The sequence below is a fragment of the Vanellus vanellus genome (genome assembly GCF_965231255.1).
Source record: "Vanellus vanellus genome assembly, chromosome: 9".
In the NCBI taxonomy this organism is placed as follows: Eukaryota; Metazoa; Chordata; class Aves; order Charadriiformes; family Charadriidae; genus Vanellus; species Vanellus vanellus.
In genome coordinates, this window is record NC_138914.1 from 1,438,912 (window position 1) to 1,466,618 (window position 27,707).

The 27,707-nt window shown below is 43.0% G+C and overlaps 1 protein-coding gene across 1 annotated transcript in view; it reads left to right on the forward strand.

Annotated features, from left to right (window-relative positions):
• The window catches only part of PTPRG (protein tyrosine phosphatase receptor type G), a gene marked incomplete at its 5' end in the record, with an annotated part of 415,116 nt that overhangs the window by 94,916 nt on the left and 292,493 nt on the right, over window positions 1-27,707 (forward strand). The gene's annotated exons all lie outside the window — the stretch shown is intronic.

A 27,707-nucleotide genomic window follows, 5' to 3' on the forward strand; every position in this document is an offset into this window, starting at 1 on the left:
GCTCCTTCTCTCAATCTTCCTTTAGTTTCTTAACACACCCTTAAAAAGGCACAGTTCCACAAACTTCTCTTCACTCTCCTTGTCCAATTAGTACATTTCTGAGCTCACCAGCCTTCTAGAAAGACTATAAGCATCCATATATGCCTCCAGATAAAAAAAAAAAAAACACAAACTAGAAATTTTACAATTATGTCTTTGTGTGCATCTATTTTTGTGGTAGTGTATAATGACGACAATGAGACCTGCCAGTGAGCATCACACCGGGATGTGTGATGCTGAGAAGGTAGGATATTGGGAGGGTATTTTATTGTTTGTCCCTCTGCTCTTTTAAGTCTTATGGAAAACCTGATATGTCTGCACAATTTTGAAATGCCAGGAATCAAAATATACTTTAGAATGATGTCTTTGATGTATGGTTTGACAGTTGGTTCAGGTCTAGAAAATTCCAGGTCTGTATTTGAAGTTGTTACAAAAACCCAGCAACTTGTAATCATGTTAACAGCTATGTTGACTCTATGGAAAAAGGTCTAATATCTTGGAAGCTTTTATGAAGGAATTTGTGAGTGCTTTTTTGGAAGATCTGGGAAGTATTTCAAACATGTTGTGTTTGTCCAAGAGGAACGTTGTGCAGGCCTAGTTTAGCTGAAGGAAAAAGACTACTTTCTAAGAAATCTGAAGATTGATACCAGATAAACAGGCAAATGTTAATTTTTGACTGCCAACTCCTGTCTTTTATACAGACCATAAATTTAATTGGAAATGAGTGATTATAGGTAAGCTTAGATGTTTTTTCCATTAATACACAAAATACCAGATGTCACAAGTTTTCTCTATTAGATCTCATTTGCAAATGAGGTCACATAAGTAAAATAAACCTAAACATTCTACTAATGTAGGACAAATGACCACTTCTTGTTAAACTTTGAGATTATCAGATGGACAAGTATTGCCACAAAATATACTTCCATATTGCAGCCTAAAATAACTTTTTTTAGATTTTAGGCCTTCAAACTAGAAATAAGCAAATAGAGGAAAAATGTGTTTGTTGGAATGAATGGGCTATTCCTATCTGCTGTTTTGTCTAAAATATTACAAGTGAGGTGCTACTTGGCAGGTTTGTTTTTGTTACTGAAAAATGTATTTGGAATATTCATTGCAGGTAGTTAAATGAAAATGTTTTAAAATAGGTAAAACACTAGTGGAATTATTGAGTTGTCATATGTGTCAAAACTTTGCTTGAGTTACTGGACCTTTTTTTTTAAAAAACAAAACAAAACAAAACACCCCAGTCCTGGTTTAACAAAAAAGGGGGGGGAGGGGGAGAGCCCCAAAACAAACTAACACACCCCCCAACCAAACAAAGCAACAAAAACCCACAAACCCGCCACACACCAGTTCATGTATAGGAAATTTTCCTAATCCTATTTTGGTGATGGTATTGTTCTTCCTTTATGAGTAATATCGCTTGTTCACCCCTCCAAAAAAGCTTTTACCACCCACGAATCCTTTTAGATTTGTGTCAAAATAAAATGCATAGTCCTGATATGTAATTATACCTTACCTTTCGGGGGTTTGCATCCTTTTGTCTACTGATAAATCTCCTGCTACTATGAGGAAAATAGCCAATGTGTTTTTCAGAGAAGCGCTAGTGACTTCTCAGCTGTCAATCACATGCCACTCTACCTGATTAGCGCTATCTAATTAGAACCTTTTTGTCACTATTGCTGATAAAAAGTAAATTAGGAGACGGAAAAGGTGGGAATGATATATTTACCAGCACTTGTCAGGAAACCAGAAGAGGATATAATATCGTTTTCTCAGGATGCTTTGTCAGGCTACTGGTTGAACAGTGACTTGAAATGCCATTCCAGGGAGAATGTGGTGACCAAGTATTCCAGGTGGGTCTTCACCAAAGTTTTTGTGACATGAAATACAGGTGTGAGCACACAGCCTGGGTGCTGCGTGTTCCGGCTGTGCGGGTTGCGCATGCACTGCGTCTGAGCAAGCCCGTCCCGGCACGGATGGAGATCTGGTGTCCTCTTGAGCCGCTTCGTGGTTTCCACCTGCAGGGAGGAGCAGCTCTGCCCGGCCGAGACCCCATCACGTGCCTGGAGACCTGCATGAGGGCAGGAGGGGCCGGGCCGCCTGCAAAGTGAGGATGCCAAGACGCAGGCAACGATTGGGGTTGTGCCTGACAGGGAAAAGGCGAAGGCAAGTGGAGCCTCGGGAAAGACATGGCTATTTCTAAAGGAATTTTCCTGGGTTGACGCTATGCCTTACAGGAGTCTCAGCATTGCCGGCATCTGCTGGGGAAAGGGAAGAAATTAAGATGAGCAATTAAGTGGGGAAAAGAGCCCGTGCTCTGTTAGACATTGGATGTTTCTGCAGGCTGCTGCTTTGTCGTGGCTTTTCATACCTGGGAGTCTGTCTCTCTCGCCTCCCCTCGCCTGGTTCCGTCCAGCTCCATGTGGGATTTTCAGCCAGTTCAGCCTCTCTTGTCTGATGTCTTTTGTCCATATTTGCTCACTGAGGGGGCCAGAGGTAATGAAAACACCTAGCTGCTGTGTTTAGGTTGAAGATGGGAATAAATGGTGGGTGGCAGAGCCCAGATGCCAGACAGATGTTTGTTTCTAGCCGAGCACAGTGAGGAGGATGATCATGTTATCTGTTTCTTTCTCCTTGCTTTACCGTTTCCCAGAATATTTCCCGGGAACCCTGAGCAGGGCTTGGCGAAGCAGTTTATGTACTAACAATGTTTGTCCTGCGGGAGGGGTTTTGGAAGTGACTGGGAAGTTTACATCAAATGAGCCGACAGAGAGTGGAAACTATGGTCTGCAGTAAGCAATTAGTCTGTGTCAGTGGTTTCCAAGCTCTTTTACAGACATTATCTGGTAGGCTGCTTCCCTTCCCTATCCTCAAATGGTTAGGCCAGCTCCCCTCCAGTTAGTTGTACATCATCTGCTGGCCCAGTCCCAGCAATTGTGGGCAGGGAAGGCAGATATGCCAGACTCTGTGCTGGTGAGTCTGAAGCTTCTTCTAAGGGAATTTGCCACCTGGAGTAAATAAGGCCGAGACAGCTTCTGCCAACCATCAGGGGACGGCCATCTGTCGAACCCCAACATTGACCAGTGCGCCCGTGTCTCTGCTGGGCCTACGTTCAGCTGAACTATGGCTTTATATTGATCTCCGTTGAGCTGTACTAATTTATAGCAGCAGAGGCTTCTCTTAAGTTTATGGCTGTGCCTGCCTGCTTGCAGGGCCTTTGTATTTTGGGGCCTAAGTGTTCTGTAATAAATCCTGAGGTGGGGGTGGAGAGGTCTGAAGGCTGCCAGGCAGTTGTGGTTTTCCTGCCTGGGGGTGGGAAAAGGGCACAGACGTATTGCAGAGGGCTCTCAAGTCTTTATCTTCCACAGGATATATCTGTGCTTTTAGAGTAATTTCTCTGTAGCCTGTAGGAAACCCTTCTGCTGCTCCGTGCTCTTGTGGATGGTGAATGCTGCAGGAGATCAGGAATTTTCCTGGTTTCATGAGCTGTCGATGGCGTTACCATGTACTGCCTGGTAATATCGCTCCTCTTGGGCACGAGAGAGGATAACCTTCAGATGTTGGTCAGGAGTCAGACAAGCCTAGGGTCTGTAACATCTGTATAAGGCCCCTACGTATCTAAACGTCCCTGTGATGGGACCCTGTGAACTTCAGAGCGCTGCGCTCGTACTGCGCGTGCCCTGGGCAAAGCCGCCCAGCCTGCACCACAGAGCTCTCGCGTCACTGTCCAGTTGGGAAGGAAAGGATTTTTAAGCCGTAAAAATAAGCCTGTTGCCTGCAGACACAACTCTGACTATAACATTTATTCCTGTTCAGAAATAAAACTCGCAAAAATAAAGACTCGATAATGAAATGAAGAAGGCCCGTTTTAAATGGGTTCTGTCAAAAAGACAGAAGGAAACACAATCAGCCTTTCAGAAGAAACTTCGTTAACTCTACGCTAGCAGCTCTTTAAACCGAATTCAGAAGTGAGCAAACGCAGGGAACAGCAGAGTAGCTTGTCTTTAAATAGGAACTGCAAGGCTGAACAGAGACTGAGATCTAGATGTTCGTATTAGGATTTTTCAGGAAGCTCAGACTACATTTCTAGGGGGATTTCTCTGCGCCTGTGTGTTCGTGTATGTTTTGGCAAAGTATTTATTTCATGATCGTGTCTTACGGTTTGCCAAAGACTTCCTAAACTGTGACTGGCCACGGTACTCGCAGTGTCACAGGAATGTGGAATAGGCACAGCGCAGTCAAAGCAAGAAGTAGGTGTGGATCCTGAATGTGCTTCAGTGCAGTCCTGTCTTTTCACAATAATAACTTCTGTTCGACTAACGGCCGAATGGACAAGTTTGAAATTATTCATAGCCCATCCTTACAATTGCCACAGAACTCAGTGTGTTTCTAATGCCCATAATAGTGACAGATAGTAGTTCAGGTGCTTTGCCATCAGTGTGGAAATGTTTTTGTAAATAAATAAGCTATTTTAAAAAAAAATGCAAAACAAAACTTGAAAAGAAACCCTACAGAAATATGCAGTTGAAACGTCTACCAGAGCCAGGGCTTTCTGACTGGCCCTCCCTTGTGTAATGTATGCTACTTCACAGAGCATAATATTCCAGACATTTAAAGATGCCCCTCAATGTCAAGTGTTGCATTTGTCAGTGCTGAGAACACTTTGCCGGTGACCTCAGCAGACCCTATTTTGCTTTGCAGTAGCCCCGAAAATGGGTAGCGAGAGGGTCAGGACCTTAGGAGGAGATTACAGTATGAGACGCTGACGCAGATGCTCGTAGCGTAAGTGACAGTAGCTCTGAAGGGCCTATACCTACTTGTATCTGTTTTTCTGAAAAACTGTTATCTAAAATTAATGTGCTGATCATTGCATGAGATTGTGGAAAACCCCAAGTGGCTATGGGGAAATACTGCTCCTCGCTCTGTTACTCAAATCGGGAAACTCCTCTTGGAATCTTCAGATATAAATGTGATGTCTCATTATTCCCAGTATTGACACGTGTGATCAATGGGTGTGGAATGGGAGGCTGCACTGTCCTGGGGCAGGATGTTGTAGGCGACGGTGCTCTTGTCACTGGCGTTTCCCAGTTGAGCTGTGGTGCTGGCGCTGGCGGGGCTGGTGTGCCCTGCTCTCCCGGTGGCTGTTCTGCCCATCAGCCTCAGTGTTGCAAGCTGACTCATTCAGGGAACACTCTCTTTTAAGTAATCAAAACCATTGGGGTTTTTTGGAGAACAAAAGCCAGACACTAGCCAAGGATGTATACGTGTTATTTTCACTTGTTTAGTTAACGATGGCTTTGTGTAGAGAACCCTGTGTAGAAAATGCATACAGTTGTTTTTTCTCTTTAATCTTACGGTGTATTCAAGGCATGTCTTTCCTCTTTGTACCTTTGATCTCTCATTTTATGTGTGAAATTATTAGTGCTACTTATGATGCTTCTGTTCTTTATGCGTGTCCTTACTGATGTTTTTTCGGTCTAAAGTGTTGGATCCTTTCTCGCCAAGATTCTGTGCAACTACCATGAACATTAGTAGAAGTTAATAGAAGAAAAAAAATAGGCTTCACAAGATCAGGGCTGACCCCATGAGTGGGGAAAAGTGTCCATTAAGAACAGGAACTGTGGCCACGTTTTCATGCTAGTGGACACTATCAGTGTGTGAATGCTTTGTCCTACAACACTTAGGCAGTTATCTGTCCTTTAAGATGCTATTATTTAAAATATAACCGGTGGTGAATGTAAGAATTGAGTGTTCTTCTCAAAAGCAATTGCTGGTATTAAAACAGGAAAGATCAGTAAAGGTTATTTCCTGAAAGAATAGCAAATGGTGTTAACTGTGATGAAATGTAACTTGGTGATGTCCTTTGTAAATGTGTGAATTTCTCTCTCTTTGCTTAGATTGTTCTCATTAAATAAGCTGCTAATGTGAATTGGACAGGAAATAATCAGCACATAGTAAGGAAAGCATCAAGACTTATTGAACTGAGAGGTAACTAATGGCCTATTTGCTGTGGCCAGTATTTCACTCTTTCTGTCCCTCAGAATAATAAATCTTGGTATTGACCAAAACTCTGGCACACCGTGTGCACGATTATTGCTCCGCTGTAAGAGTACTCATCTCCGTTAAATGCAGGATGGTCAAAATGAGCAGGTTCTGCCTCTCTCCCTTCCTCACTCTCTCAAGCTGACTTTCTAAAGAGGAACTAAGCTGAGAGAACTTAATGGGAAAATATTCCCATTAATATCTGATCTGATCAGTAAACCGAGCTTTGAATATTTTATCTGCGTTCATCAGAGAGCCATGGTAGTCTTCACTGAGCCCTGCTGAAACCAGCCGCCATGCACTCCTTTCCGTGTGCAATCTTATTAGAGTAACGCTTGTTACAGAAATCAATGCTACACTCTTTCCTAAGAGAAACACGGAAAACCATAGCTTGAGAGTTTGCTGTTACTGTCTAAGCATGAACTCTGATTTATATTGTGCACAGCTAAACCCAGTGGTATACTGCTGTGTGTTTTCTCAAATACACAGGAAATACCATGCGTATGTTTTGATTGTTTGTGTTCTGACGGTACTGGGTCATGCGTCTCCATGTCCGTGAGCTGGGCAGGCACTGTACAAACATGCGCTAGACACGTACTTCTCTGCAGAATCTGTATCAAAATGTGCGCTTACTAGGAGGATGTCAAGAAGAATGCTTTTAATCTTTCGTTAGTTATTCCGCATTGTCAAATAGCGAATACAAAATACGGTCTTGTGTTTTTGTTAGGAGAATGAAGAAGTAATTTCCCAAGTTCCTATCCCTGAGAACAGGATACCTCTTCCTAACCATAAGCTAGTGTGAATACGGAATTCACAATCGCATGTTTGTTTTGAGTATTTAACATTAGCAGTCCTCTAGGGAGAGCCAGCCTTGCCAGAAGCAGTCCAAGTAGTCTGTATCATTTTTACTAAGCCATATTGCTGGGGAACGCAGCTCTGATTGAGAGTCTTGTCATCTACTTTGTTTGTCTATTGGCAAGTTTCTAAATAATCTGCTAAGAAAACCTCAGATAGTAATTTACTTTCTACTTAGACACAGACACGATTTCCTTATTGAATACCATTAATACTGTTTTCTCTCTTCTTGCCACATTTTCTTGTGTGCTATGCTTACAGTTTATTCTAAGTACTGTCATAGTCAATCCTGGTATCCAGTCTATAATGAAATGGTTGACTAAATTTTTAAGTGTTAGACACAGCTATGGTGAAATTGCTTTTTTTTTTTTTTTTTTTGGCAAGGTTTTCTCTGGAAGTTGGTTGTTTTTCATGACTTAAATATATTAAAAAGAATCTCTGATTTGTTGAACACTGATTAGTTTTTTTCTTTAGTGTTTTTGAGTAGGTAGACCATTGGCAGATGAACAGCTTTGAGAAGCTTGAATATGAGGTGCAAAGAACCAAATGTTCCCTCAACTTTCATTCTCTTATGAAGTTTTTCCCTACCACAGCACAAAAGTATAAAATAACTGCAGCAGATGCTAGATGAAATCTTCGGGGCTTCAGATACAGTTGTTCCAATACTACATCAAAGTATTTTTACTTTGCACTACTCTGCATATCTATGCTGAAATGAGGAAGCACAAAGAGCTGCTTTTGCTGGGGAGGGGAGCCTCTCACTTCTTTAGACATGTACTCTGCTTTTTGTTGCATTTTCTTTCAGTGTGAACACTGGGACACTTGTAGAAAACCTCTGGAATCACAACAACCAGTGCACTGTTTCCTAAAACTGAAAGTGTGCTGAAGAGCAGCAAAAAGTTGTCAGGAAACAGTATAAAATATTTCGAGCTCTTCTTGAGACATAAAAACACATGAAACACCTATGTTTTATGCATACAAAAGAAAGATGACGTATTTAGGTAGCAGCTGTGATACAAGCTCAGTAAATGGACTGGAGAATACACAGAAGGTTGGAGTCTGCTCTTGCCTTGAGGTTCTTGAATGATTGCAGCAATACATTGAACTTCCAATTTTGATTTCATATGTAACTGAATGCATATAGGAGAATAACAATGGGGAATAAAGGTTGCGAACAGCAAGGGTACTGCAGTGAGAAACAAAGCAAGCAGGGAACCTCTGAACAGCCTTGTAGCGTGTGGATAAAAAAAAAAAGAAAGTATCTTGGCACAAACATTATTGCAATAGCCCGAGAACGAAATAATCAAGAAATGAATCAGAATTCTAGTTGTGGGATATGAGTGGAGTCTTTGTATGAAAGGGCTGAGCAAGACCAGTATTGCAGTTGATGCAGTAGATGTAGAATTACTTCAATTATTTTTGAGATGTCAGATGGCTGCTTTGTGTCATTCCAGTCGCTGTTTAGAAGATAATATTCTTTTCAGTATCTCTGCCCCAGGAATTGCCCCATCTCTCCCCTTTCGCAGAAAGCCTCCATCTTGCAGAATGTAGCATAGAAGACTTGTGGTTTTTAATCATTATCATCCTCGAAAACGCAGCCCCTGCCTGCAAGAGGAGTCCATCTGCCCCACCGGGCTCCCTTGCGAAGGGAAGAGCGAGCAGCAGCGGTGGGCTGCGGGCAGGGCGTTCCCACCCAGCCCGGTGCCGGGGGTGGGCAGAGGTGCCATGCGCTGCTTCTATGTTGAACGTCACATGCCTGTTAGAGAAAGGCAGAATTAAGAGGAGTGCCATCTATGTATGTTCTGAGGTGTCCTTTGGTACTGCAGTGTGAGGGCTTAGCAGTTGAGGGAGTTCTCTTTTCTTCTCATACCGCTGAGGTAGGTGTGTTTACATGGCAGGAAGTCAAGGACAGGGCGGTTTAAGTAACTTCTTCGATAGACCCCACGTGGCATACGGCAGAGTTGGAAATTCAGCCCGAGTCCCAGTGCTGTGCAGTGTTTCTTAGGCCACACATCCAACCTTATCAAATGCTAATTGATGAGATCTTGGTTGCCTTGGAGACTGCCTCTTCTTGGGGAAGACCATGTCAATACCACAGGTGTTGTGAAGCTGCTGAGCTAACAGGAGGCCTTCCTGGAGGTGATCCAGCTCTGGAACTTAATTCTTCCTTCAGCAGCAAACTGCACTTCTCCTTGTGCTGGTGGCTTCGCTGAAGCTCTCGGTCTGTTTGGTGCTCTCAGGTTTTTTTCAAAACTTTGGGGTTGGGACAATGTTGGGCTTGAGTAAGAAGATGTTCTTTTTCTACTCAGTACATTGAACATTTGGCTCTAAATTGCAAAGTTTCTTATTAAAGACTGCATGTGCCCAAAAAGTTGGATGGGCACACTTTTAACCATCAAATTAAATAAATATGAAATCCTGCAATGGAGTGCAGAGCTGTGCATATAAATTACATCTTTAAACAGCACTTGAATGATTTTTCTGGAAATGTTTTTAACTCTCCTCTGAACTCTTAAGGGTCATCTCTAGCCATCCTATCTGAGGGAGGCTATTGGCACTGGAATGATTTATTGAAGAGGTATGTTGCTCTGCGGTATAAAAGTAATGTCAAGCCTTACTGAGAACCTGAGTATCAAGCTTTTGGTTTTGTAGAGCTGGGAAAGCAAGTGGGTTTAATTCAATTGAACCCTGAATGAATGTTTCCTAAGTATGCCTTCTCACCCACTCCCATCTCTTAACGCTGCCCAGTTGTGAGTTGAGTGGGCTGTGGGTTGATAATGTTTTCAGGACAGTTAGTGACATGACTGATTTCATTCATGAAGAATTAGGAGCTCTATGTATGTCCCTGTTGCAGAGATGAAGATTGCAACTTGAACTGACACAGTAAGGACGGGTGGGCATCGCGGACTCACGGAGGCCTCAGGGTTGAACCCTCAGTAGGGTGAGATACCTTTGAGATGTGAAACTGCTTTAAAAATACCTAAGTGGAGTGACTTGATCAGCGAGCAACTCTTCCACCAAAGGAGTCTTTGCTGCCACGAGTATTAGGCCTTCTGTCTTTCTCCATCTCCAAGAAAATTCTGCCCGTTGTGTTCCAAACGGTCCTGCCAAGTTTAACCTAAGCCAGTCTGCTCTCCCCGTGGTTGAAGTAAACCCTCCCCTACATTTCTCTTTGAATGCACTCTTACTTCATGCGGGTTTGCTCCACGCTGCTATAGGATTACGGCCTTGCAGGCATGTATGCAGAGCCATACCTAGCCTGGCATAGCTGCTCTAAGGCAAGGTCATGTTGTGATGGGAGTTGTGAAGACCAGGAGGGCACAGAGGGGCTGCGTCTCAGGTTACCCAAGCGTGGCTGAGCAGAGGGCTGAACTGGGGTCTCTGGAGCTGGCCCATACTGCTTCTTTTCCCTTGCTGTAATTAGAGCATTCAGGCCAACGTCTGAGTTGTCCAGCTGCCAGGAAGCTCAGGAGGAGCTGTTTCACATGGGGTTCTTTACTTCTGACTCGCTTCCCAGACTTTCTCAACTGTCTTAGTGTATAAATTTCCTCGGAAACCAACAAAAGAGGAAACAACCCTGCAATTGAATGCCTGAAGGTGATCAGTATTGGCATGTAGACTGCAGTTTCTGTTGCTTTTCCTACGTGGAATAGTAAAACAAATGTCTCCTGTCTGCTTCCCAACTCGCCCGTAATACGCTCACAGTTAGAGCCGAGGTGATGAAGGTCCCTTAAACGCTGTTGGTCACCTGCTTTTGTACTGTGCTGGATCAGGACCTCACAGAGCTCCTCTGCTGTATTTCACACCATCTGGTCCTTGAGCACTGGGGTCAGTCCCGCGTGCCGAGCTCCTGTACGAACAAACCAGTAAGTGGACGCGCTCAGAATGAAGAATTGAATGTTGCATGATTTGCTTTACGTTTGTGTGAATGTATTTCTCAAATACAGAAATAAGATTTACCCTGAGGTAATGACAGCAGTAAAGTCACGGAGAGCTTGGATCACTTCACGTTCAGTTTTACATGCTGTCTTTCGTTCCCGAGGTGTGGTGGTGCGTCTCAGGCTGCTGCTGAAGCCTTCTGGCCCCTTGGGGTATGAAAAGCCATTTTACGTGCCAGATGCTAGTCTGCTCCTAACCAGAGGTGACGTGAACTTTTCAGATGGATTCCAGCTCGGAAGCTTCTGCGGATCATGTTTTTAATTTTTATTTCTGTTGCTGGAGACTTGCAATTGAGACACTTATCTGCATGACGCAGTATTATCACATGCTGATCTCTGAGGAAGGGGATTCGCCATGTGAAGATAAGTTTGCAGAGGGAATTGGATGTGACTTTTGTAAAGAAGGGTTCGGTGTATGTAGTTCAGTTACTGTTTGTATTGCACAAGGGCTCCCCAGATGTCTGCAGGACTTAATTGCTCTCAGTGCAAACACAGAAAAGTTACCTCTACCCTAAAATTTGTACAAGCCATCTGAGGGATGGCTTGGTTTTAAATGCATGAATGGCTGAAGCCGGGTGTAATGAGGTGAGGACTGTGAGCAGGAGAAGGTACTGAGAGCCTTCCCTTTCTCTGCTGTTAAAAACAAAAAACAAAACAACAAAAACAAAAACAAACAAACAAACAAAAAAAACAACAAAACCCCAAACAAACAGAACAGCATAGCTCTATGGGCAGCGAAGTGCTTCAGATTGCTGTGAAAGGTCTCCAATGCCTAAGAAGCTTTGAGCTTCTTTCATGGCCTTCAGTAGTGCTTCCTGCCACTGTTACCCGTGTTGACAATTGTGCTTTGCAAAACCGATGGCTGTGCTGTGTCTGTGAGATCACCCACTTTTAGAATCATAGAATCCTTTAGGTTGGAAGGGACCTGCAAGATCATCAAGTTCCAACCCCCCTGCCGTAGGCAGGGACACCTCCCCCCAGCCCAGGTTGCCCAAGGCCACGTCCAGCCTGGCCTTGAACACCTCCAGGGATGGGACCCCAACAGCCTCTCTGGGCGACCTGTCCCAGTGCCGCACCACCCTCACAGGGAAAAACCTTCTTCCTAAGGTTCAGTCTGAACCTGCCCTCTTCCAGTTTAAAGCCATTCCCCCTCGTCCTATCGCTACATGCCCCAGTAAAAAGCCCTTCCCCAGCTCTCCTGTAGCCCCTCTTTAGGGACTGGAAGGCTGCAGTAAGATCCTTAGAAGAGCCTTCTCTTCTCCGGGGATTTTCTTCTCTCAGATTTGGTCAGAGTTAGCCAGCAGGTTCAAAAGTGGTGGGGGAGGGAAGGGGAACTGGTAGAGTAGATGCAGTAGAAGGCTCAAATGCATAAGCCTGTTTCCTTAGGAAATTGGGCTAATCCACTATGGGCCCCTAGTGAAAACTGCAAGCTCTCACGAGTAGCTGTTCAGAGTACATGCCAGTTAAGTCCTGCTTCTGCAAGGAAGTCCCTGCAATTTCAGCAGTTGAGTTCTTAAGACATTCTCCAGTCTTAAGACCAGAGAACATCTGGGTCGTTCAAGTGATCAAAATATTCATCCCAATTCTGTCCTGCTGTGCTAAGTGAAGTATAACTGTTCAGAGGAAACAGTCCAGGTCCCTGCATCCTTCCCGTTTGAGGCCATCCATGGTCTCGATCATGACGTGCCAATGAAGGAGGTCTGCGCAGAATCCCTTGGACTAGCACGTGGTAGACAACCATCTGTTTGGTATTAACAGAAGACCTTAAATTAGGGAAGGTGGGTGTGGTGTGGTGCCTGGACACGTGATTCAACATTGCATCTTATGATTTGTGTACGAACTGGAGCGTGGAGCACAGTAAATATTTTCAGCTTTTTTCCCCAAAGTACTATTGGAAACTGTAATAAAAAGTAACTGCTGGGAAAGTAGTTTTGCTGAGTTACGCTATTTTTGAAAATGCATAATGCTCCATAGGCTTTTAAGTGATACTGGGCATATTTAACATTCTTTGATGTTAATTTCCTGGCATATGGACATCTCAACTTATTAAAATAAATAAGTACTTTCAAATTTAATGAAATGATGGAGGAAATGGCCTTTTTTCACATTCACGTCCGCTTCGCTGGATAATTTAATGTTTTAAAATGTAAGTTCATATTAAAGTTTAAAATTCAAGTATTGGTTTTTGAAATTCTGTAATAAAAAGGTTTTGCTGTAGGAGAGATGTATGAATTAGTGCGCATGATAACACGATTAACAAAGTCTAGCTGGTGATTTCTTCTGTACAAAATGCTAGCTGTAAATCCTCCCGCTAGGACCTACAGCAGAAGGTCTGTGGTAGGACCTTCTGGTACTAGTAACTCTTCCTTTCCTGGGGCGTTACTCTGGAGCCCGTCAGACTGGCCACCTGCCCGTATTCCAGAGTGAAGGTACATCTCTGGAAAAGGTCTCCTACATCGTTCACCTTCTCCCCCCACCTTTTACTGCCTCGTGGACCTTACACTGTAAGCTTGTTGGGGCAGGGACGGTTGTTTGTTTATGTTGGCTAACAGCAAGATCTTTGTATCTTCTTTTATACTGGATATGTTTGCTTCCAAGGTCTTTGCATCTAGTGGGAAGGATTCCTTTATAGCCTGAGGTGTTACTGTGTTATTAGTAAGTATAGGAAATGCACTTTGGTCCTCTCTTCTGTCCTGAGGGAGAGTGGAGGATAAGTAATGCTCAATTTAATTGACTGGATATAAATATTTGAGTCCTAAATATTTAATGAAAATCATTGTGTTTGAATGTAGGGATGTGCAGATGATGGAAGTTTGCTCCGTATCTTGCGTTTCTTGAGAGACTGCTTACGTGCTGTGTTTGAAGCCAAGGATGGCTTTATTTCATTTCAAGGCAGACTAGAAACTGAAGAACTTATTTTCAGGGAGAAAAATGGCAAGGGACCCAAATGAAAAACCTACTCAGCTGAAGCAGAGGTGACAAAGTTCACTGTGATTATATTGATTTTAAATTACTGTGTAGAGCTGGGACTAGCCTATGTCTAGTTCTGCTCATGATGAGAAGAAAGGAAGAAGGCATGAATACTCCTCGCTCCTCTGCTTCTAAATATTTTGCCACCAGTACGATAACCGAGAGCAGTTTCGGCCTCCTGGCATTCCCGACATGCAAGGGAAAGGGCGTTCCGCCATCCTCAGTGGAGCTGAAAGGGGATAAGAGGCACAGTGAGGCTGAAATGTGTTTTTTCCTCCGCAGCCTACCCCTGCGCACTGGCTGCCCGAGCCGAGACGCACGCGGTGCCTCTTCAGTGGGTACCAGGTGCCTCCGGCCCCTGTGTGCCCCCGGCTCGAGGAGGGATGGCATTAATAGGAAACGGAGCATGTCTGAGTTTGATGCGGTTTTGGTGAAAAGTACTACAACTGTGCCTATGCCACAAATTATAACTAAGCTGGAATTAATAGCAATTAACAGCACCAATATTCATTTACTAGAAGTTTTAGAGAGAAGTCATTACTGTTTAACTTTATGTAGTTTGCGTTTGTTTCACTGTCAATGAGAAAATTATTCAGTCAATAAGAGTTAATGTTTTATTTCAGACCAGTCTTATCTATTTTAGTATCCAGCGTGCCTCTTGGGAACAAGAACCGAGAGCAAATAAAGCTAATTGTAAGAGAAATTTGATACGTTGTTGTAATGAAACTCTTAGTTGCCGCATGACTGAAAGAGCACAGAAAAATGTCTTGTACCTGCGCTAAATCCAGCAAAGTTGTGACAGGAGATGTTGTGTCTCCTTGTTTGGTGTGATGGAGAGAATGCCTGAGGCACTTGGCTAGGGAGGATGACTATTTCTGTTTCTTCCCCATGGTTTCTCGGCGGTCTGACATAGTGTGCGTGCGTGGACCTATGCCAAGCAGAGATGCAGCCTCCAAGTGAGACTTTATTACTACAGTCCGAGATGATTCATTTTGTACCAGATTGTATGGGCCTGATTAGCCGGAACACAGCAATAATGCTGTTTTAAAGATCTTTAGTGCACCCATTACTTCTGTTTCCAGTGTGCTTCTTCACAAGGAAAATATTTGTTTCTTACCATGAAATCTTCAGGTAGAGTCTGGCCATAAAAATTACACGGAGCTCGCGATGGCTTTTGCATTTGTTATGTTTAACTTTGATTTCATTGAGGCAATGTCTTAAGATATCCTTACTTGTAGCACTTCTGTAAGGCCAGAGGTTGTTGCCCCCCACCCATCATTGTAAGGGAATAAAGAAAACCATTATCTGTCTTGAGCCATCCAGAAGACTGAGAAAGCTGAGGCTATAGAGTCGAAATTGGGGCTCGTAGATGTGCTTCGTCTCTTTCAAGTTGCAGGCTACTTCTGTAGGTGGTAGCACACTCCTCTCATCCACCCAGGGCGGCAGGTAGGTGTATTTTCTAATCATCGGCGAGGCTGTAGCTAGCTGGAGCAGCAACCGTTACTCTCGCAGCGCAGTATTTATTGAAGCTGCAGAGCAGGCAGGAGGATACTGCCTGCCTCTTAGTGTTGGATCTCTGCTAGTGGGAAGGGTTGGGGTGGACTGCTTTTGTATGCACAATTCTTTTAGGTTTGGGTTTTGGTTTTGGTAAGATGTTGCAATAGCTTTGGGATGTGTTTGTTGGTTGGATTGGTTTTTTGTGTTTTTTTTTTTTTTTTTTTTCAACTTAAAACTCAAAAATGCTTCGTAGCTCCCTTGTAGAAGTGTAGGTTAGAATAATCTCTCCATATTTTTCAAATCACTGACTTTAATACCTTTATATAAAAGCATTTTTTGGGTGCTGCTTGGCTCTTAGAAACTCTCTGTTTGTTAAATCACTCTTGAGGTTTTGCATAGTTCAGGTCTTTGAAAAATAAATAATAATAATAATGATAATAATAAAAAATCCCCAAGCTTTCTATTGTCCTTGGAAAAGCCTTGTACCCTTATCAACATCCTCTGGCTTGTCTGGGGAAAGCAAAAACACCCCCTCATGCCGATGGCCATATACGGGCACAGTGTCATATTATTTCTGGAGGATCATGACTTCTGTGACCCCTTGCAGTGGAGTGTTTGCATGAATAAATAATACGGTAATGTGCTGCTGGCTGAATTTACCCGTGCTGGGAGCGCAGTGGTGGTGCGAAGCAGGGAGCTCCCATCCAGACACTTGCACTTGTGAAAAGAAGCAAGAAGGGACGGGTGTGGGGTCCTTCCTCCGTAGAACATGTGCGGTCCAAGTGTCACCTGCGTAACCCCATCGGAAGGCCCCTGTCCTAATCAGAGGTTCCCTATCCGGCCGAGAGACAGGTCAGGCTTCAGAGGAGCCTCCGGTGCCTTAGTGGTGTCTCTCGAGGTGAGGGTGTGTGGCAGAGTCGGCTGAGGTGACCTCTCTTTCCCAGCGCGTGGCAGTTCTGCTTTCTGCTGCCTTTTAGCCTCGGTCAGGCTTCAGCCGGAGGTGGTAGGCTCGGGTCTCATTAGCTGTTCTCGCCGATGCTCCGTTCCTTGCCTCCGCGCATCTTTCTTCCTTGAATATCCCTAACGAGGCAGAGATCTCCAGCCAGCTACGCTCTTCAGTCTCTCCTGCAAACTTTTTTGAATAATTGTGCCCTTTCTCCCCAGGAGCGGCTTTCACAAAGGGATATACTGCTGACTTTTTAGGCACTAGATCCCATTATCTTGATGCAAAGACACTGTCTCCCTAAATGAAGGGCAAATTATTTTTAATCAATGAAACGATAAATGCCATTCCTGTATGGTTTTAAACCAAAGTACTGGAAAGAATCTGAGAGCGTCCTGCCATCCAGTGCCTCCGAGAGGGGTTTCTCCAGCGAGCTGCCTTCCTGGGGCTGACAGGGAAAGCTTTGCTTCTTAAACAAAATCAGTTCCAAAAAGTCAGGTTTTGGCTCCCTGGAAGCCTATGTTTTTTGCAGCCACCTGTCCCGTCTGCCTCCTGGTGTGATTTAAACCTGCGCAGTCTGCCACCGTGTGCTGGGAGAGCTCGTTTTACGGTAGGCTGGGCTGTGGGACCGTGGCAAGGTGTGCTCCAGGAGGGTTTCACTCCCTCCGCTAAGGGGAGGTGGGCAAAACCCCAAAACCCTGAGTCGAAACTGGGCATGGTTCATATCAAACTGTTAGGCTGCAGACTTAAATGGCACAGAGACTGAACTGTCAGAAACTGGGTCCATCTTCACTTACAAAAAGGACAGATAAAGGAAGAAGCATCTCCCACAGGCAACTTCTACAAGTGGAATTGTATTACATACAGACCTCCAGGACAATCAGACAAGGATTTTGATTTATGAGATAACGGTTACATTTGAAATACTGAGGAGAGGATTCAGGAAAAGGTTACTGTTAGATTAATTAGCGTTGATAGAATTGACACAGGTAGAATGTAACGTTGCCACAGTGGATGGAAGTCACCAGCCAGCCAGTGAAAGCACGTTTGTTTGGTTTTGTGCTTACCTTATCTCCTTTCTTGTCATATAGGTGACTCGTGTATGAATGTGAAATTAGGTTTTCTGTGTTTAATGCTCTGATAAAGAACTAAATATTGACTTTTTTTATATAGGAAATGCATTATAAATTAATTTAAATGAAGTTCCTCCTTCGATAGTCAGTTTCTCTCCTAATATTCAATGATCCTCGTTGTTGTTGTTTTTACTTAATATGCATATTAAAGCAAAGCCAATTGATGGAAAGGAGAAATATGTATTCCACAGCACTAAAATAGATTGAGAGTTTTGTCTTCAATGGCTTAAGAAGGCGCTTTCAAGACCTTTACGGTATGAATAAATTCTGCAGACTTAAAGCTTTTTTGCTTATTTAATCCAAAATGATACCAGTATCTCCTACAGAAATTGATAATACAGAGAAAGTGTAGGACTTCATTTTCAGGGAGATGAATTTGGATGAATAAATGCTACTGGAAGGGAGAATTTAGGAGAAATCTTAATAGAAATCTCCAATTAGTTGAATGGCTGGTTATCTGTGACAAGACATAATATTTACTAGACCCTGGAAGCTGCCTGAGTACTTACAAAGAAAAAGGTAAAATAACATTAAAGTTTGTGTACTGTGTGCTGTAAAACGTGGGCAATCTTTGCAAGGCTTTGTAGCTTAAATAAGTTTTTGAGAAAATATTGGGAGAAAGGTATTAGTGGAGCGTAATATTATGAAAATGACAGTGTTTGGGTACCTTGTTAAAATCTTTGTCCAACAGCCACTCTTGTCCCCTTGGCTCTAATACGATAAGCAAGCCCGGCAGAATTGGGATCTTACGTTTTTGTTAGTAAAGGCAGCTCTATGAAAACAAGGAGGAAGAAAATATATCCCTTTCAGTGCATAAATAACAACAAATTGAAACAAACTGAAAGCTACATGGTAGATGGTGGGAAGTGTGGCCACTGAACTCCTTTCATCGGATACTGCGAGCTTAAACAAAGGTGATCATGAAATCCCACAGGAAGACATTTTATGAAAATTGCGGATTCTATTCTTAGTCCTAAAGGTGGCTTGCATCTTTCATTGGTTATCATGGGTGCGGGGATCAGGCAAAGTGGCATTAGCTCGTTTGTAATTGCGGAGAGAATTTTATAATGTAAAATGTATGTGGCTGAAAACGTAAAAGAAAAAACCCAACATAGCTCTTGAAACTGAGTGCAACATGTGAAATACGGTTCTTCATCCATCGTTGGCAGTTTCCCAGGTAGTCTGCGAAACATCTGTCAGTCCTCAAGCAGTGACATGTCCTCCTGTTGATATAGTAGCGCAAGGTTAATTTGGGGTTTCAGCACCTCTTCCGAAGCCAGTTAATGTCGGAGAGAAGCGCGTACCCGGGTGTAGCATGTACCCCTGCTTTTGCATCTTGGGTTTTGTTTTTCAGTGGGAGGTGGAGACCTGTGGGGGTTTGTCTTCTACAATCTCGATAATAACCTTTTCCCCCGATGAAAACAGAGGACATCCAGACCTTGTGAAGCGCCCTGGCAGGGCCGGGAGCTCAAGCAGCAAAGGAGTGTTTAGCACAAGTAAACGAAACACCGTAAGGGTAAAGGTGTGAGATAAAGGGCCACTGCATCAAAACGGGGGGATGCATGTCAACCAGAACTGCACCTTCTTTTGCTGTATTTGGCGTATTTCCCAGATGAATTGTGAATGTTCCTATTTCACATTGCAGTTGGGAAGTGTCCTGGGAGATAGTCCTGCAAAGGCCTCAAGCGCGCACTGTCTGTACCGTTGCATCTGCTATAGAAACCCAGAGAGGGGGGGGAAAGGGGCTGAGATTTTGTTGTTGGGGTGGTGGTTGGGGTGGTGGTTGGGGTTTTTTTTCCCCCCTTGTCTGGAGTAGTCAGAGAAGAAAATAAGAGGCTGTTGACTTGGTGGCCAATGAGTAGTCATCACCTGTTGCTCCACGAGAGCTGAACAGGGGATTAGCGTTCCCTGTGCTCCCCCTGCTACTCCTGCCCTCAATCGGAATTTTTTTTAAGCCCTGTTTGCGATGAAAATGCAACAGTCTGACATGAATGAACACTGATATAGATCTGTCTAAGCTCCTTTCTCACTTCAGACTCGGTGATAGTTAAGACAGGATTATAAAGCAGCAAGAAAATTCAGCTCAGAAGTCCTGAAATCAAAGCAGTTCAGTAAAACTAAGGTCTTCTCAAACCTTTGTGCCAATTAACATTGGGCTGTGACAGCACAGTCTCTTTTTTTTTTTTTTTTTTTTTTTTTTAATACCTCATAAAAATGCTAACTTGTGGGTGGATTTAAGTAGGGGGAACCTATAAGACTTCCTTTTGATTAGCTTTCCCCAGGCGTTACGTCAGATCAAGCCATGCTTGACAGTTGGATTTTTATCACTTCAAAGAATAAAATATTTAGCATGATACAGAGATTAGATGCCCGTGCTGATGCTGTTAACTGTGCTGAGGACACCTTTTTTTCAGCCAAATATATGTCTCAGGGGAGGTGTTTCTTGCTACAGAACAGAAGCATTTAAATTTGGAAAAATGTCTACATATTTTGGTTCATATACTACTTACATAGAATAAATTTGTGAGCTCAAATTCTGTGGTCACTTAAGCAATCATTAAATTTAATTTATATAAATAATTCTGTAAAACTATTCATGTGAATATATACTGCATATATGCTCTTAATAATGTCAGGGCTCTAACACCCAATTGTGCACAAAATAAATAAGAATACGCTTGTAATCTTCAGGCTGGTTTAAAAATTATTGCTTCAACCCAAGTAATGTCATAACCGATACAGTAGGTGTTTTTACAGTGGACCTTTTCCATTTTAAAATTCAATTAAAACACTACATAGCATAATTTATTTTTTTTATTGTATTACTTCCAGGGAGAGAAATAATTGGCTGCTCTTACAAAATGTGGTTGCTTTTAAAGAAAAAGAAAATCAAGTTACAATATTTTCCCACTACCGAGGATCCTCTGAGAGTAATGATGCTACGATGTACAGAGTTCATGCCATGCACAGCTGAAATTTGGTCAGCCAACTCCAGAGTGAAATGAAACAACCGTCTAACAACACTTAAGAACAGCACAAAACAGATCAGTACGTGAAGTGAAGAATATTAAACTTCACTAAAAGTTTTAGGTGGACAGAATGTCATTACTAAAATTGAAATTGTCAGGCTCCTGGGATTAATATCCCTGTTCTTACAAAAATTGCTGTAACGTCAATGACCACAAGTAGTCACGACCTCGGTTCTATTTGGAGAGCTTTTAAAGGTCTCCTACTAACCTTAAAAGCCCAATTTCCAACGTTTTAGATAAGCCCATTATTGCAAAGATAGGAACACGGACAGATCCATACCGGAGCAATGATTAGGTGCCTTAGTTCAAGGTTACATCTCCAGCCGCGGTCGGTGGTTAGTGCTGGTGAATTTTTCGTTATATAAAAGTAACGCTACCTGACTACAGGCTTCGAGTCGCCTCTGTATGCTGCTGCTTTGTGCCATGGTGAGGCTGCCAGCGGAGTCAGAGTTTGCAGAGAGAAGGAGCTGTTGCCATGGGAATTTTGAAAGCTGTCGTTGTTTCACCCTTTGCTAGCAATTGTGGAGAAACGTGACTCACGGGAGCAGATTCTTCCCGGGGTGTAACTCTGCTCGGCCACACCGAGACGCCTGCCAGATGCAGACTGGGACAGCTGGAAAGGTGGATGAGAAGGGGAAGGCTTGATTTTTATTTTTTTTTAATTTTCTTCCCCCCCTCCCCCCCGCCCAAATCACTAGCGGAGTTTGCAAGAAGCTGGGCTGGTTTGGAAATTCATGACTAGTAGGGTTATTAGGGCACCTTATTCTTTTCCCAGGGCTTGTGCTTCTCCAGCAATCTCCAGGAGGAGGTTTTCAAAGGACTTCTCTATTACTATAGAAAATGGTTGTGAAAATGAAAAACTCTTTCGTAAAGGTCAGCCTGAGCGGGGTGCTGAATTGACATTTATGCCTTTCAGAAGTTCCTCTGAGTTGTTGCTTTGTTATGCATGATGGAGAAACTTACTTGCAGGGCAGTAAGTAATTTTGGCTTATTGTTTTGTTTACTTGTCTTTTGTTTTGGTGTTTTGTTTTTTTTTTTGTTATAGCACCTGTTTGATACCTCTCTGGGCAATCCTACTGTAGCTAGCCACTCTTGTGGTTCAAACCCAGATTTTGCTGGCAAAATTCTCCTTCAGTCTGACACTTCACAAGCTTTTTCCAAGCCAGAGATGAATGAATGCTCTTGGAAAGTCTGCTAAGATTCTTTACCCTGCTATTTTCTGTGCTGTCTAAGAATTTAATCCAATAACCATTTCTAGTGGCTGTGTCAGGCTTTTGGATCAGACCCAAAACGTGCCAAGAAAAATCCCCCAAACAGTTTAGATGTTTATGAGAAACTTACTTCCTTGGCAGCAGAATATTGCAGATAAATCTGGGTCTGTCCCCCTAATTTCTTGTGTGCCCCTGTGCTCAGAAGAGGTAGGAGGAGAAGACTACTTTTTCTTCCCTGCCTGTCACCCTAGTCCTCTAAGAAAGTAATGGTTTGACTTCGTGTTGTTCCTTCCTCTGTGCTCCCACTTTTCACTTCTTTCCTTTCCCAGTTTGCTCACTGGCACTGAATGTATGATGTTGTGACGCACGGAGGCGATCCCCCAGTTGTTTTTATTTAAACCCTGAAAGCTTCTTGCAGATCTTTATGAACCTGTGTCATCAGACTGCAAATGGACATCATCACAGGCTGTTTGCTAGATGTCCGACACCTGCCCGTTGTCCCATTCCCTGTGACTTCGTGGCTGGATGGACGCTTTGGGCTTGCTGCCAACCCATCCTGCACCTGCGTACAGAAACCGAAAGAAACCTGAATTTGTGTTTCCTCGTTCTGCTGCCTCCTCCTTGATCTACAGAGCATTTGGGGGCAATGAAATAAAGCAGGTGGAGAGCCTTAACTTCCATTAACCTGTGAGAAAAGGTAGAGCTCTGCTTGCGAGAACATCAGCTGGGATATCCACCTTCAGACCACGCGCACGTAGGTGAAGAGATCGGTGCCTGACCTGCTAATTTTGTTCATGTACTTCCTACTTGCCCATTTACTTTCCCCTGAGCAGAGGATGACTTCATCGAGGGCTGTTTTTCCTCAGTTATCAGAGCACAAAATAAAGCAGCTGTTTATACCAATTTCTTTCGTTCTGTAAGGATCATTTAGTATGCAGGAGACCAAAAACTTCATATGCACCACAAGAAATCATGTGAGTCTAATGATGCCATTTAACAGACAGTGTTTTTCTTGGCATAAATTAAGACCCCTTAGAAAAAGGTTATAAAAACTGGAAGAAGCTGTGTTGTCTGAGGAAGATGCTGAAAAAGAGAGGAGTGGATCGAGGAAGACAGTTTTGTAGTTTTAAGAGCTGATAAATCCTCAGCTGAGAAGTTTTTGTTGCCAAACACTGAAGTTCAAGAATTGGACAAGAATTCGAGAATTGTTTTCTGCGTTGAGGTGAAGTTCCTGGGCTTCTGGAAAGGCGTTAAGTAGAAGAGTTAATTTTTTTAGCCTAGATTCCTGTAATTCTAGCTGACTTTTGACTCTTGAGAGAAGACATCGCAGAGGCGACAGTGTCTCAACTAAAAGGGCTTTTCAGAAAGCAGCGAGGAAGAAGTCATATTTCTAATATAGACATGCAAAATATATGCTAAACAGGTTGATTAAAATGGCCACCCACCTAAACCTGACAGCTAGAGCTCTGTCGTGCCTAAAGCCTGAATTCCTAAAGGGAAATCCCCCTCTCGAGTTCTTGTTCTCTCTTTTTATAATTAAACTAGACTGACATTTCCATAGGTTGTGGTTCCCTTTTTCACTGGGCTGTCTAGGACTTCATAAGGTTTCCTGTCGGTGTCGTGTGTGGTACCTTCCTTACAAGGCAATCCTGAAAATCTCTTTTCTTCTGCTGTTGTTCAGAACCAAGTTAGGCTGATTGACTGATTTGTTTTTAATTGTAGCATCCCAGAATCCCATTGCCTATCTTTCTTGCATCAGTTAGCTCTCTGGTGACCAGGGGGTGCTGTAACTTTCAGTGTGTCTTCAGAACTTGGAAAAAAAAAAGATAATTGTTAACCTAGATGCCAATAGGACTGTAGTGAAGACTTGTTTAGAGCTCCAAGGTTTCAGCAGTAATCGATTCGGTAAAATAATGGCTTCTGTTCCCATGTGATTATATTTCTGTCTTTGCAGGCACTGTTTGTTGAATGGAGGGAAGCGGTCGTCAGATCTACGGCCCTCCGTAGAAAGCTGCTGAAAGCGGCGGTGGCTTGTTCCCTGTGACTTGCACCTTTGAGTCCCTTTGGTTTTGGTAGTGGAAGAGAAACAAAAATTTTGTGTTCCGATGCTTGTCAGAACATTTTTATGCCACACCTCCCTAGCCAATCGCTCCCATTTTGCATGATTTCTTTTTTTTAACAAGGCTTTCACTGCTTAAACTTTTGATGGGTGTAGGTGCTGACTGTTTTAAGCGTGTTTAGAAAAACAGGCAAAAAAATCTCTCTAATTGAATTTTTCCCTGCTGCTCGTTTGCGAGCAGTTGGCGTTGTTCTGAGGGAGACCTTACATTGGTTTGGCTTTTTCATTTTAAATTAATGCATTGGAGTTCAGAAAGATAAAATAGCCGCTGCTAGCTAAATGCCAGAAGAGTGTTACCAGTTTCTGTAAGAAATAACTTCTCTGCCTTTTAATTTGACCTGGGGGAAAAGTGTGTATGTTGAGGCAGGTTACCAGGTTGGAGCTTGCTAGGAGGTTTGAGGGCAGCAACCGGAGGAAGAAGGCTTTTCTCAGCTCCCTCATCCTCCCTCTGTTTGCCAGTAATGTATTTGGAAAAAGTTACATTTAACCTTTTCCCTCTGCCCTTTTCTTAATCTAGTTTGTTCTTTCATCTGGGACTCGCAGCTGAGAACAGGGCATATCCGCACATGAAAGATTTTTCAGCGAGGAGCCGGGAATGGGAATGGTGCCCGGATTTCTGTCTCTGGCAGAACAGCAGAGCTCTCTGACCCACAGGCAGGTGTGGGGTAGGAAGAACGAGAACTGGTCACACACCTGACACTTCTCTCTTCTTGACTACTCGGGGTCAAACCATGACCGCAGGCTACTGAGTTCTACCAGATTTTTAATAGCACAAACATATTTTTTACAAATTCTACTAATACATCATAGTTTGATTTGTTTTTTTTAGTTAAACATTGTCAGGAAAACTTACCATCATGGTGTCAATTTCTGTGATGTGATAGAGAAGAGTTTAATAGTTTGAAAATGAGTGAATTTAAAATTAGACAGTTGAAGGTCAGAACCCTATAGCGATAACTCAGCTAATGTAATATTCATGCCTCGGTCTTAAAGTAGTGCTGTATATCAATATGTTGTCCCTGCCTGCCGTGATTATATAGGGTAGGAATGCATTTGTGCACTGACAAATATCTAAGGGAGAAAGAGACAGGGTATTATACGGACAATGTATAGGAAAATTCAGGAGTGAGGCACCTGAAAGAATTGATAGGTCATGAACCGTTATTCTCTTCTGACTAAAGCAAACTATATTGTTTAAGCATTAACCACAGTCAATGCTTGCCACAGTAGAACTGCCTGGACCATCCTTCAGCCGGTTCTGTGCACCAGCTTACTGCCTCATTTTTTTATAAAGCACTGAACTAGGAAGGGGGGAAATACCTGATTTGTTTCTGGTGGGCTTAGTTCTCAAATCAAAAGTGTGTCCTAAGGACTGACAATTATTGCTGCCTCTCCAATATGGACGGACCAAATCAGACACGATGCATGAAGATATGAGAACACTAACACCAATTACTAGCCTAATACAGGTCAGCGTTCGATCTATTCCAGATCTGAGAAGCAAAAGTTCATGCATGGATGTCTTACAAGGCAGAGGTCTGGCGTGTACTGGCAGGGATTTCTTGGACATTGGTTGATTGGGTGCTATCTCTCCCTGTCTTCTGAGCTGTGTTGCCTGGCTGGGGAAATCTTCGACTTGCAGGGTTCAGAGTCTTGATTATCCCTTATCATCCTAAAAGAAAAGATGTGATAAGTACTGTGAATTGTTGTCCATCAGTTACATGAAGATGATCTGCCCCTTTGGTTTTGGGAAAGGAGCACGCCTTGCCCTAAAGAAGCGTAAGATGAGACTAAAGGACAAGGTCAGTTTGGGTCCCATGATTACTAGATAAAGAATGAGGAGGGACTGCAACGTTTACTTGGGGGAAAAAACATATCAAAATTGCCATTTATCTACAAATTCCAGTGAATTGCTTACCAAGTAGACTTAGCACCTGAATTAATGATAAACAACCTGTAGTTGGCTAGGTGAACCTTCTGTGTGCATTTACACTATCCTGCTCCAAAAGCAGCACTTTGTCCTTTGCTCTGTATCACAGGCAATGGCCTGAACTGTAGAGTTGAAATCTCGAGAGAGAGGAACTGTAGTGGTTAGATGAGTTGGATGTGGTGGGATGAGGATTTGGTATCCCCTTCTTGGTACGCTTCTAAATATTCAGGGCAAAAGGTGAACTTAGGTTGAGGGTTTTTTTTTTTTTTTTTGGGGTAGTTTTTGTTGTTGTTTTGGTTTGCTTTTTTTAAAAATCTTTTGGAATTTGGCAATGAACTTGGGAGGTTTTGAGCCTCCTTTAAAATCCCATGTCTCTGTACTATTCCCATAGGTCTACTGCAAACTGCATAATGTGGTCATTGCCAGGCTGAAAACATGACACCTCTCTGTGTCTTGACAAAAAGGGGTAGTGTGTAAGAGCTAATCTGCTGCTTGAATAGGAAAATTTTTTCTAGTTTTTTTTTTAGTTTTTTTTTTTTTCTAGGTTTTTTTTTTCTGGCTTTCGAAAGAGCACCTTTTACAGGAACATATAGCAGAAGACCTTCTGCAAAGGAGGAGAAGCACTTATATGCAAAACGAGAGCTGAAAAAAAGAAAATGTTCAAACTTTTAGACAAACCAATTTCTAAATACAAGTGTTCTTCCTCTGTTCCTGTTACCAGATTTCTCAAGAGCCAAGAAAATTAATCAAAAGTAAGCTTCCTTAAGAGGGTATCTAAATAGATATTGATTTTTTTTTTTTTAATGCACTTTGTATTTTGCACAGTTTTGTAGCTTATAAACCCTTTTAACTCATGAAACGGGGGAAAACTCATTGTGGTATTTGACAGCTGGTTGCAATAATGATCAACTGCCTGTCACTTGTCATTGTGCAGCAGTAAGGGTGGGGGGAAGTTTTTATGCTTTCATGCCATTACTGAGACTAGTATGGAATTCCATTATTTGTATGAATATGTTGAAAAAAATATTTGAATCTCTTATATTTTGTGTACAACTAGAGGAAGATGGTGTTTCTCTTAAAAGAGGATACAGTCAGCTACTTTAAAAACAACATTTGAAATTATAATAAACTCTGGGGGTTTATCTTCTGGATTTATATAAACAGGACCTCTCTCTTAAAAAGATATTTTCTTATACAGCAAAGACAGAATTCAAACAAAACCAAGTACAACAGATTTGTGGAAACGTCCTTTTCAGATTCTGGTGACCAGTAGAGAAGGAAGGAAGGAGAAGGTTTGCCCCAGGCTCCCTGGTGTGCCAGCTTAGCCTGTCCGTGACATCCACGCTTTTGCTCCAAGCCATGGGAAGGCTGCGTATGTGATTTTGGGTGGCTTGATGTTTTGGTTGCCTTGGTGAAAGCCCAGACATAAGGGGTTGTCACCTTCCTGTTTTTTCGTTTGGTCTTAGATGGTTAGCAGACGTCCACCGTGGGCTTTGGCATGTTGTATAAATAACTAAACGTGAGGTTCATCGTACCCATGGCATAGAGGAAAGATGGGTCTCAACAGGTGGCAGATGTGTGCCCTGTGACAACAGGAGATGCTAAGACCAGCCCAACTGGGAAAAGTTTACCGAAAGTCAAAACCCCTTAGAATAAGGAAATTCCTTTTCCCACTGACTGTGAGGAATGAGCGTTCAAGGTCCAGCCTGCAGTGGGATCTGTCTGACGTGGCCGTGTTGGATGGAGATCAATAGCGTCCTGTCTTTGACTTCTCCATTTTCACTTTATCTGTAAACAAAACTAATCTGTAATTGCAGCACAGGGAGAAAACTGGTGTGCAGTCAGGAGCCAGGGCCTTCGGTGCGACCAGCCTGGTGCTGCTCTCCCGGCGCCTCTCTGATGGTCCGGCGAGGATCCTCACAGCGCTGGAGACTTATTGGCTCAGTGGCAGAGGATCATGTCCCACCCGTCATCGCGGTCTTCGCATCCCAGACT